Here is an 11,965-nt window from a genome sequence, read left to right on the forward strand (position 1 = left end):
GCTACTTACCACACAGCCACTCCTGCACCTATCATGTAAACAATTAGCTAATTGATTGTTTGATTAATTGCTTGGTCAATCAATTAATCAGATAGATTTGCCAAAATCTTTTTGTCAGTATTCTGGAAATAGGTACAGGCATGGGTGTGTGGTAAGAAGTTTGCTTCCTAACCACGTGACTCTGGGTTCAGTCCCACTTTGTGGTAATTTGAGCAAGTGCATTTTATCATAGCCCAGGGCCAACCAAAGCCTTGTGAATGGATTTGGTATATGGGAACTAAAAGAACCCCATTGTATATGTATTCATATATATATACATATACATATATATATATATATATATATATATATATATATCCGATCGTGGCCGTTTGCCAGCCTCATCTGGCACCTGTGTCGGTGGCACATAAAAACACCATCCGAGCGTGCTCGTCTGGCACCTGTGTCGGTGGCACATAAAAACACCATCCGAGCGTGGCCGTCTGCCAGCCTCGTCTGGCACCTGTGTCGGTGGCACATAAAAAACACCATCCGAGCGTGGCCGTCTGCCAGCCTCGTCTGGCACCTGTGTCGGTGGCACATAAAAAACACCATCCGAGCGTGGCCGTTTGCCAGCCTCGTCTGGCACCTGTGTCGGTGGCACATAAAATCACCCACTACACTCTCGGAGTGGTTGGCGTTAGGAAGGGCATCCAGCTGTAGAAACACTGCCAGATCTGACTGGACTGGTGCAGCTTTCGGGCTCCCCAGACCCCAGTTGAACCGTCCAACCCATGCTAGCATGCAAAGCGGACGTTAAATGATGATGATGATGATATATATGCATATAACATACTCTGCTTTATTTTGAGATTGCCAATATTAACACTACTTGCAAATAAAATACAGACTGGAGTTGTAGTATTCCAAGTGAGCTATATTCCGCTTAATAATCTGAATGGAGGCAATGCAAGTGGAAACTAGTTTCCTTAGTGGTTCAGTAAAAATGATAGTAATAAAATAGGTACCAGGTTTAAAAAATAAGTACAAGGGCCACACCTTGTATGACGAAAACAAACAAAAGATAAAAAATACAATGAAGTATGAAATCTTTCAAACCAAATACAAAAATGAAATATTTTCAGTTTGTATATAATGGAATTTAGTGGAGATGCAATGGCCCCGTGGTTAAAGCAGCAGACTCGCAGCTGGAGGATCATAGTTTCGATTCCCAGACCGGGTGATGTGTGTGCTTATTGAGTGAAAATACCTAAAAGCTCAACGAGGCTCTGACAGTGGGTGTTGGCGACCCCTGTCGTACTCTTTCACGCCAACTTTTTCTCACTCTCTCTTCCTGTTTCTTGAGTAACGCTGCGATGGACTGGTGTCCCATTCAGCTGTGGGGAACACATATGCCACAGAAACTGGGAAACCAGGCCCATGAACCTGGCTAGGCTTGAAAAGGGCACATAAAAATAAAAAAATAAGTATAATGGAATTATATGCAAACTTCTTTATGAACATTTCTGTGTATTAGTGTAAAAATTTACAAATATGGTATAAAATATATCTATAAGAAATAAAGAAAAGGATGATGATAATTAAGGAATTAAAAAGTTTGACTTAATTTACAAGAAAGAAGATAGATATTGCCAGGAGCCGTAACAGGGAAGGAAATAGACATTTGCATAATGTGAGGAATTATTTAAGTGGTTCAGTATGGTCAGAGGGAAGAATATATTGGAGAAAATTATGAAGTAAGATTCTGTTAAGAATAGTCTTATCTATTAGGATATATTGTTGGTTTAAAAATGTCGAAAAGTTTTATATGTTTTATGTCATGACATTTTACACTTACTATATATCATAATAGATAACGCCATACTTAAGGGAAAAACCGTATGTATGTCAGGGAAATATATACATATTTATATATATATATATATGTGTGTGTGTGTGTGTGTGTGTGTGTATAGATATATACACATACATACACGCACACACACACATATATTTGTATATGTATATATATATATATATATGCATATATATATATACATATATATACACACACATATATATTACATATACATATACATATATATATACATATACACATACATATATATATATATATATATATATATATATATTATATATATAATATGTATATATATATACATAATTGACCAATGATAAAATAGATTAACTAGGGAAGATTTATTAACTGCAAACTACAAAACACACACACACGCGTGCACGTGAACGCACACACACACACACACACACACACACACACACACGCACACATAATGTAGCACAGGGAAAAATAAACAATGAATGTAATCAAATGTTAAATGTTAAGGAATTTTCAATCTTCTGATGACGATTTTATCACTTAAGTCATCATTCTTGAGATTACTTGCTGCCAACAATAGAACGCATCAACAACACATCACTATCATCCCTTCCTTGATAAGACGAAGGTCTTCAAATGTTATTAAACTTATAAAACTTGGAATAGACTGCTATAGCTTCAATGCTATCATAAAAGACTATTGGTAAAAAAAAATGAATAAAATTTAATAGAAAATATGAAACTTGAACACTGGATTGGTCTCTCTTCGATATAATGGGCTTAGAATGTGAGAAAAGTTGTTGTAAAATCTATACATATATATGTATATTTATTGTATTTATATTAAGGGCATTACTATACATAAATGCTTCATGCTAGGAGGGACTCTTAAAGTCAAAACTACCATAATAAATAAAGACATTGTACTGAACGCGAGGGAATGCAACTTTGCATATATATGTATAAATATATGTATATACATGCATACACACACACACACACACATCAAATGGATGTCTTGTAAGACTATTCCGTGCATACAATAACAGCCATACCAACAATCCAACACACCTCCATCATCAGCTGCCCCATGGATATCACTATGGTTTTGACACCTGGGCAGTACCATTCAATCAGCCAATACATAAAGACATACATATTCATATATATGTTTGTGTATGTATATATACATGCATTTATATATATACTACACACTTGTAAATATGTATATAAATATGCATGTGTGTGTGTGTGTGTCTGTGTGTTTAACTATACTTGTATATATGTACATGGATAATACACACATGTATTTATAAAGATATATATATATATATGTAAGCTCATATATGTAATATATATTGTAATATATATATATGTAATATATATATATATATATAATATATATATATATATATATATATATATATATATGAATAAAGAGAAAAATAAGTATTTATATACCAAATATATACATTATTCAAAATACACGATAGTCCAGTATTAACTTTCTTATAAAAGCTTTTTTTTTTTAATAAAAAATTTGTTAAGACAAACAATTGCTACATAAAAAAAAAAAATCAATAGAAATAAACAGAGAGATGGCAATAATGATTACACTAATAATTTAGTAGCTGAAGCTATATATCAATAGAAAACAGAATTGAATGTAAAAAAATTCAATCACCACAACACCTAGTAATAACAAACACTCTTTACAATATATAGTAAAGTGTAATGCTTGAAAGGAAAAAAAAACAAAAACATGCTGGTTTGACATTGATTAAAATGCTATAAAGAAAGACTAAACAAACATTACATAACATGCACAGAATTTAATCAGGAACCAGCATCAATAATAAACAGCAAATGTACAAAAAAATATTTTAAATCTTAAATCTAATAACAAATCATAAGCTTTCAAGCTGTTGAATAAAGATTTAATTATTAATGTGATTAAGAGTTTCTTTTGTAAACTTGTTCATGACTCGATATGTTGAGGTGGACATACATGTACAACGTTTATTTGTTGTCTGACTATGCATCTGCAATAAGGAGCTATTGAGATGTATTATATTACAAAGGATACAACTGAAACTAATGCTAAGCTATTAGTTACTGATATGTCGATATTACACAGAATTCTCCTGCCTCCCCACCTCACCCAACCCAACCCCAAAACTAGAATGCTTAATGATATAGATAGCAAGTTGGTAGAATCCTTAACCCTTTCGATATCAACCCATCTAAAACCACCTCTGACTCTTTAGTACAAATGTCTTGTTTTCATATATTCTGAATGAAAATCTTCCAGTCGCAAATTATGTTCCTAACACAAACTTAATGATCACTAAGTTATCTTATTAAATTCTTTGTTATATTTAAAATTAAGTGAAAGAAACACAAAGCTTCTCAAAACAAATACGGTAACAAAAGGGTTAAGGTGTTGGATGGAATGGGATATGGTATTGTTGTAGCTGTCTGTGCTCTCAGTTCAAATCTTGTTGAAGCCAACATGGTTGTCGATTCTTTTGAGGTTGAAAAATAAAATACTAGCCAAGTGTGGAAAGTGTGATAGTGTTAGTGGTGATGCCAGCTCATCTTCTCCTTTTTCTTCTTCTTCTCCTCCCTCCCTTTTATAGAAGAAACTGACAGCATTTGTACCCTGAGAGGTATGGGTTCCACCAGGTTGAAAATGTCTAAGATACATCACAAATTATGATAGTGCCCCCATCAAGAGTCTAGCACACACCCACCACAAAACCCACAAAACAGAGAATAAGCCCTTGTAATAAACTAATCTGAGTTAACATGGAAGCCTCTATGTGGTCACCAGTTTTGCTGGAAAAAGCATCCTGAACTCCCTCAACATACATTCTATTATCACATTTTAAAATGGGTGAGTTTATCCTTTTATTTTAACTTCATAAATTGCATAAGCTTTACATGTGTTCCACTACGCAAATACTACGATGTGTGGGAATTGTTATGTAGATGAACGCATAATTGCTCTGAAATGTCAGGTCTTCAGACAAAATTAACAATATAAAAAATTATTATTTGCCATCATTGGATGGTTGATTATTCAAACTTTTACACACTCACACACACACACACACACACACACACACACACACACACACACACACGTGTGTGTGCACATGCAATCACTGGATGATCATGGCTGAACAGTCTTTAATCATAGTTCTGAACAATGAGGAATGACTTCTAGATTAAAAAGGTAAAAGATAAAAATGCAAACACAAAACAGGAGACAGCCATCTAACTATTTCAGAATTGGCAAGACCCTAGAACCCTTTAATTTGTGATCTATCTGACAAAATACAAAGGCCAATGATAAATATAAAATCAGAATCAATATTATTTCCATCGTTTCTCCTCCTACAATGAAAAGGAAAATATCAACAGCCAATAATCAGATCAGGAATAAGAGAAACAATGTCATGTATTGATGATGTCAAAAGAATTCATGAACATTTGATAGAACTTCAATTTAAACCCTTATATTGAACAATATAGAATCACTCCCCAACACCTATGGCGGTATAGTTAGCTATTCAGTTTGACAAAAGACAATAGGAGAATGAAAGAGTAAAAGAAAGCATTGAAAGATTTTAAAAAATCCTTACCAACAAAAATAAAAAGTAAAACCACACTGCCAGATCAGACTGGGCCTGGTGCAGCCTTCTGACTTCCCAGACCCCAGTTGAACCGTCCAACCCATGCTAGCTTGGAAAGTGGACGTTAAACGATGATGATGATGATGATGATTCCGCATCAGGAATTAAAAGTATGATGGCAGTCATTATTATAATATTTTTTTTTTGAACAGGCACTCCATAGGTTACAATGACTGGAGTTCTTGTTGATTCAATCAACGGAACAGCCTGCTCATGAAATTAATGTGCATATGTCTGAGGGCTCCACAGACGTGTAATTATTATGTAGTTCTCAGGGAGATTCAGCATGACACAGTGTGTGACACCGCAGGCCCTTTGAAATACAGATACTACTCATCTTTGCCAGCTGAATGGACTGGAGCAATGTACAGTAAAGTATTATGCTGGAGGACAGAACGTGTCAGTTGTAATTGAACTCACAACCTTGAAATTGTGAGCCGAATACCCCTAACCACTAAGCCATGCACCTTCACAGTCATTATTAGCCATTATTATTACAGTCATTATTATTTCTAATTGATTAAAAGTAAGAAATGGGACCTGGCTACATGGTAAAAATAATTCTACAGAACGACAACTTATGGTTCCATCCTTACCAAGTTAAACATAAATTTGAATGAATTTTTCACTGAAAAAAAGTTGAATATTATTCAACATATCTAGGGTGATATTCAAGAATATCATTGTCTATGTTTAAGAGATGAGGAATTATGTACATTATTTACATTCAACAGATTTTTGTCCTCATCTTGTTTGTTGCCCATGGTCATATGACGTAGTGGTTAAGAGCACGGGCTACTAACTTCAAGATTCCGAGTTCGATTCCAAACAGTGATCTGAACAACAACAACAATAATGATAATAATAATAATAACATCGAAAAATACCTTAGGAATGAGAACCCAGGTTCGAAATTTCCCCAAGACACCTAAAGAAGGCTGGAGGGTATATCTGCCGAAACGTGTTAACAACAAACAAGATCAGGACAAATGTCCGTCAAATGTAAATAATGTAAATAATGTAAATAATGAAGAATATCATTGTTCACTTTCTCTACATAGATTCTTATTTACAATAGATCTATATTATATACATGACTTTGTCAAACTTAAATATGACTAAAATTCAGTAATATCAGGCCTATGACTTGTACTGATCGGATATCAAGATACAGATGATATAAGAATGTGAGTCCTTATGTGATAAAACACAAAATAGAGTAACAATAAGGAATAGTTATCTTCAATAAGATTTGAACCTTCAATCTATGGTTTACATTGAAGATTAATACAGATGATAGTAGGCAAAAAAATTCCTCTCATGAAGAGAATACAGAATACTTAAACTTGGATTTAAATTTTCACTCACTGGTTTATATTAAATAATGAATATTTAATTTTCTTAAGAATAAAAATGGCCTATTGCTAGCTAGAAGGTGGTAATAGAAGAGAAATTGACAAAGGAATGGAACAAAGACACACACTCACAACACACACACACACACACACACACACAACACACATTCCTATCAAAAAGTGTTGAAATACATGTGATTTACCAGTCAACGGCTGATAAGAGAGTGATTCTTCCTTGACTGTAATTACTAGTTACTCTCTTTCTCCCCTTCTCTCTGTGTGCATATATGCATACATACACACATGCACACGCACACACACACACACACACATGTATATATATAAACATATACATATATATATATATACACACATATATATATATATATATATATATATATATATATATATAAACATATACATATATATATACACACACATATATAAATATATATGCATATATATGTGTATATATGTATATATATATATATATATACCTAAATCTTCCCAAATATATAAGCACCCACGCAAACATACGCTTAAGTATTTGTACATATTCTCACGAAAAGTCTTACAAAGGGGTGCATATGCACATAAAAATCAATTTCCTTTTTGTTGCTTCTCAGATTTTCATAAAAATATTACAAGTGACTTGGTTTTTTTTTTTCTATGAATGCTACAGAAACCTTTAACAAAACCCCATTGAAATGAACCCACCATACATGATAGATATCGAAATAGGAATACAAATAACCTTTAAGTTATTTCTACTGAAAACTTTTGTCGAACAATGTATAAATACTATACAGTGTTATATAAAGTGTTGTAGGTTAGTTTTTTTTCTGCATGTCAAATGCGAGAACGTGATCCCTGACAACAATATTAGGATATTTATAGAATAGTCCTTCTTAGAGTACAACTATGTAAATAGCAGCTCAAACTGATGTTCCCTTCGAGGCATATTTTGGGAAAATGAGGCATTGTCTCTGATATATTATGGTAAAGAAAATGTTGGCAAGAAGGAGTATATAAGTCTGATTGAAAACAAATATTGAAGTTGTTATGACACACTATACACCATCAGTATATTCAATCTATATATGTAGAAAAAAAAATGAGTGTTTTATTGAAAAAATGTTTGATTATCAAAATAAAACGGTGAATATCCTGCTATACCATATAATAGAGATGCCAAATAATATAATCTTACTAAAGAAATATGGATTGTTAGCAAAAATTAAATACTTAATAGAAAGTAAGAGCTGATGTCAAAATGCGAGCAAAGAAAATTTATTTTGAGACTTTCAATGAGTTGCATTCACACTAACAACAACCAACAGTTATCTAAAAGGCAGCTTAGAATCTAAAAGAAACCATCACTAAGATCTTCAAAAATTATGTTTGGTAAACGTGTGAAACAGGAAAATTCAAAATAGGTAAGCATCATTCGAAAGTCTAATGTTGTGAGCCTTGCCCTTCATCGGAAAATGAGACAAGAAGGGAAAATTTTGTGAGCCTTGCCCTTCATCTGAAAATGAGACAAGGAGGGAAAAATTGGTGTTTTGCCTATGTCCTTAACCCTTTTGAGACACACAGTGTTTTGGTATGTGTAGCCAAAAAGACCAAGTATTTTTTTTCTATTGCGATACATCTTTTGAAAGACGATCTCTGATTAGCTATTACACACCAAAACCAGCCATTCACTACATTTGTTTCACTGGGCCGATGGATCAACCTCAAAGTCCTTTCAGCTTGTATCACTTGGACTGATCAATCAGCCTTGGAGTCCCAAGGGGATTAAATTAACTGCTCTGCTGAATGGTTTTTCTCTTCTGGTGGCTACAAGTTACTTAAAAGGAGGGACAACAATATGTCTTGTGTGATATGATATGATTTGTGCTTATATATATATATATATATATATATATAAACTCAGAGTTTTATCTTGGCTACCGAATTATTGTCACATATTACATTTACAGATAAATTCCTCTATTTACATAATATCGAGGTCTCTTTCTTTCTTTTGTTATCTTACCGTTTTTATCAATCATATATATATATATATATATGTATGTATGTATGTATACACACATGTATATATTTATAGGCTGCAACAAAAAGTGCATATGAAGGTAAAAGTGACTAGATAGTTATATATCATGAGTCAAATCTTTCAATGGGTTTGTTTATAGAACTCGTGCACATCTCACATGTTTCTGGAAAAGTTGCCTGAGTTCCATAGAGTGTATGACTGTAGATACTGTAATATATGCTCTTTGGATAATGTCTAAGGAATAGTCTAATACAGAAGTGCCCAGTCAAAATATCTGTGCATCTATCATCAAATAGATGGTGTCATTTCGAAATTCAAATCAGAATTCCTAACCATATTTGTTCTTTTAAATACAAAAGTAAAGAAAACTGCTCTTTATTGGCTAAGGTATCTGGAATCTAAAAGGGAGAAGTAAAGACTACTCCATTTCATAGCTTCTTATAGAATGTGCTCTTCATAACAAATGGAGCAGCTGTAATTTGTGCACAGCGGAGGCACTGAAAATTCTCAATTGTAAATCCAAACTATTTAATAAATATATTGAGTTATCAATCTGCTGTTCACACTTATTTAATAAAACGTTCTTAAATTTGCACACTAAAATCCTGCAGAATTAATTTACCTAGGTCTAACTTATACTAATGTTCGCATTCTCTTCTTGTGGATTCTCTCATCTCCTACTTAAATTACATCTTGGGTAACATACTAAATAGTCATTTTTAGTTTAATCTTGAATTTTTAATCTAATCCTTAACTATTGCATCCATCCAAAATCAAATCAGTTTTAAAAATTTAATTCAAGAACTATGAATGCTTGTAATTTACTTGTAATTTTTACATACATTTATTATACACCTACTAGAAATTCCCTTGTTTTCTGTCACCCTCAATATCGATATATTTATATTCATGTAATGTATATATATATATATATATATATATATATATATATATATATGCATATGTATATGTATATTTAATTATGTAAGTGCATTGAAACCTGTATTTAAAGATAACACGTGACCAAAAGAAACACATTGTAACAATTGATATATATATATAAGAAACATAGATTAGTAAGTAAGAAAAGAGGAGGAATAAAAAAATAAACTACAATAAAATATAAGTTATATGAATGCATGTGTGTATATATCTACATACATATATATATATGTAAGTACAATTATTTATATATGTGTATATATAACAAATATAGACACACCACATAAAAAAAGAAAATGTTAAATGATGAAATGATGATGATGATGATATCTATATCTATCTATCTATCTATCTATCTATCTATCTATCTATCTACCTATCTACCTATCTACCTATCTATCTATCCATCTTTCTATATATACATACATACATACATATGTTCATGCATATAGCTATATAAATATATATCTACTGATAGCTATAATATATACATATATACATAAATACAACATATAATATATATATTTATATGTATATAAATATATATATATTTATATATATATATATATAAATATATACATATAAATATATATATGTATATATATAATACATACATATAAATATATATATTATATACTCTTTTACTCTTGTACTTGTTTCAGTCATTTGACTGCGGCCATGCTGGAGCACTGCCTTTAGTCGAGCAAATCGACCCCGGGACTTATTCTTTGTAAGCCCAGTACTTATTCTATCGGTCTCTATTGAAGAACCGCTAAGTGACGAGACGTAAACACACCAGCATCGGTTGTCAAGCAATGCTAGGGGGACAAACACAGACACACAAACATATACACACACACTTATATATATATATATACATATATACGACGGGCTTCTTTCAGTTTCTGTCTACCAAATCCACTCACTCACAAGGCATTGGTCGGCCCGGGGCTATAGCAGAAGACACTTGCCCAAGATGCCACGCAGTGGGACTGAACCCGGAACCATGTGGTTGGTTAGCAAGCTACTTACCACACGGCCACATATAAATATATATATATATATATACATATATATGTATGTATATACGTATATATATATATGTATATACGTATATATATATATTTATACATGCATATATATTTATATATATGCATATATATATTTATATAGATATAGATATATATATATGTATATATGCATGTGATTTTTGCATGTGTGTGCATGGTTTTGTGCAAGCATGCACATGTATGTGCGTATGCATACATATGTAATTGAATTTGTAACTTTATAGACACACTTACACTTAGTGTTAAAAAATATGAAAGCTTGAACTAAATTACTAGCAGGCATTTAAAATAGTTAGTAACTATTAAAAAGCTGCGTGTGAAATGACGAAATATAACCACATAATGAAAATATATTATGAGTGGAAGAAAAAACGATTGTAATAGTATGTAAAAGAGGACATGACAAGTTTGTATACGTCTTTACCATCAATTTAAATGTGATTATAACTGATTATACCTGTTTAAATATTTTCCTTGATATTTTATTATGTATACACAAAAGTTGTATGTATGTACCTATATATGGATGAATATATGTATGTATGTATGTGTTTATGTATGTATGTATGTATGTATGAATGCATGCATGCAAGTCATACAAAGTGTTTTATAAGCTGAAGATAAGTTAGGATAATCACTGTGCTGATGATGTTTATTGAAGTAGAAACATGTACAGCCAGCTATCCTCTTCTCTTCAGCCAAATATACAGTCTTCCCCTTAATGTCATTTTAGTTTTAGAGAGTTTTTGATTCCAGAGGATATCTCCTCATATGGAGAAGGTACCAATTGTCACCAAGGGATCTGTGTACCATGTTTTGAAGTGGAGATAAAGACAATTAGTCAAGAATTCTTCTTATATGTTATTTGATTTATCATTATTCATTTTTGCTGTACTGTGCAATCCAAATGGTTTCTCTTACTTCCACTTCATTAAATACATACGTATATATGCATATATATATATATATATATATATATATTATTATATATATATATGTACATATAT

Source organism: Octopus sinensis, linkage group LG12 (genome assembly GCF_006345805.1).
Source record: "Octopus sinensis linkage group LG12, ASM634580v1, whole genome shotgun sequence".
NCBI classification, from domain to species: Eukaryota; Metazoa; Mollusca; class Cephalopoda; order Octopoda; family Octopodidae; genus Octopus; species Octopus sinensis.